Raw genomic sequence first — 1,915 nt, 5'->3', positions numbered from 1 at the left:
CACGAAATTTTTGCATAAGAGGACGTCGATCTGTTTTTCCAATTCCATGTGACTGGTCCTACAGCCGGCGCCATACAGCTTGCATTACATGAAAAGTGCAGAGTAACGTAGTTGACATAGGATATATAGCGTGAAGCGCATTTATTTCTGAAATTGAATCATCCGTCATAAATACAGCAGGTGCCCCTTTACCAGAAAACCCACATCCAAGCCTTCTCTAAGTTTTTGAAAACAAAATTCATATACTTGCTGTGTTTGATAACTGTGGATCACACAGCCGAGAGGTACACCACCAACTTTAGTAGCACAAAAAAGGAATGTTATAGAATTACCTATTTGATCGCATGATCCACTGCTGTCAACAAAAACAATTTCACCAGAAAAATGCATACTGTGAGCTCTGCACATTAAGGGCGTTATTATAACACAGCAAAATGGCTCTTCGCTGACAAACATCTTGACTCCGTGGCGTTCAAAGTGAGTTTTTTTCTCAATCAGCTTTTCAAATAGACTTTTGCTTGTTCTTTCTCCATAATTTTCTTTCCTACAAATTTTTAAAAGTTAAAACTGGAGGCAACATATTACTTAAGCAAAAATACGTATTACCTTCATTGGTCATATAAATGATAAATTGAGCGTTCCATAGGATTTACTTGGGCATTGGCAAGAGTTTCACATTTTTTATTACTTGGCGTTGTAGCCATGAGTGTAGATTTATGGAAATTTTTGGCTTCGCTGGGTGTCATTCCTTCATTAAAATACTTGACAAAGCAATCTTTTGTAGTTGAGTTTACTCTTAAATAACTATAGGATTCTGCTACCGAAACCCTGTGGTTATGCTTAAAATATACCTAAAATTCCAACATAATAAAATTAAACCCTAGAAATACGCGGGACAAAACAGCTATCAATATAAAAATCTTCAAGATTTGAAGTGTTATTTTAGCTTACTATTTATTAACAGTCATAACTTAATTAATTGTAGGAATAGCACTTATAATTTACCTCGATAATGGCGTTTAGACCCTCCTTAAGCAAATGGTCCCTGCATCTTTGTTTTCTTTTTTAACCTTAATGAATATTTTCGCGCCGCAGTTCCTATTCCTATTTCTTACGCTGCTTGTTTTTCTTTCTTTATTTTTAGCATTATGTTGACAAACCCAATCTTTTCGATATTGCAGTTTTTTTATTTTAGGATATGTTCTGTTTACAATCCATTCTGTGCAAGTAGTTCTAGAAAAGTTGTTGATCCATTTTTTCGCAGTAATGTTGAGGATTGGATAATTACTCTAATATTCGAATCAAACGTCTTTATAAATTCAATCATATTTTTTGTTGTGTCTTGATTCATATTGCACAGCCTATATCACAATCACAAAACACAACTAATAAATACACGACAAACCCTTCTGGCTTGCACGTGGGCAACTCAAAACGCTTTTACTTACTTAGTTACGGAAACGCACTGACACGGGCCAGAATAAGAAATTCGCCACGTTGCACACGCTGTGTAGGGAACGGAGTTCATGGATGCGCATTACATTTCCTAGACTATTAGCGCAACCAGTTGCGTTCACGGTCTAGGAAACGTAAAAATGCCAACGGTAAACCCAGCTGCGTTCGCTTGTTATAAGCCTAGACCATAACATTATTTTTGAAGAGCAGCAATGATAAAGAGAAAGTTTCATTTTGCTTTGAAGTTGAGAGTGTTGGCAGTAAGGAGATTGGATATAAAGAGGCCTGATCTCCCCGCTTCACAAATGAGGTGACGCGTACGCGAAATCAGTGCTGCCAGATGTGACGTATGAAATTATCGAGCGACGTTATCAAAATTATCGGATTTTCTCGAAAAATATGTTACAATCTGGAACTTATTTTTCTAAGAGAGATTATTGAGGAATGGAAATAAAAAAAT

At 36.3% G+C, this 1,915-nt stretch overlaps 1 long non-coding RNA gene across 1 annotated transcript; it reads right to left on the bottom strand.

Moving 5' to 3' along the window:
- Nucleotides 1–218: 218 nt before the first annotated feature.
- Nucleotides 219–1,157, bottom strand: LOC126734677 (uncharacterized). The gene is made up of 3 exons (XR_007660135.1): nucleotides 1,006–1,157; nucleotides 607–851; nucleotides 219–544 (listed from the first exon to the last, which is right to left on the bottom strand). It is a non-coding gene; the product is annotated as an uncharacterized LOC126734677 (long non-coding RNA).
- Between the last annotated feature and the right edge of the window lie 758 nt (nucleotides 1,158–1,915).

Source organism: Anthonomus grandis, chromosome 3 (genome assembly GCF_022605725.1).
Source record: "Anthonomus grandis grandis chromosome 3, icAntGran1.3, whole genome shotgun sequence".
Classification (NCBI taxonomy): Eukaryota; Metazoa; Arthropoda; class Insecta; order Coleoptera; family Curculionidae; genus Anthonomus; species Anthonomus grandis.
This window is presented reverse-complemented; position numbering and strand designations above follow the sequence as displayed.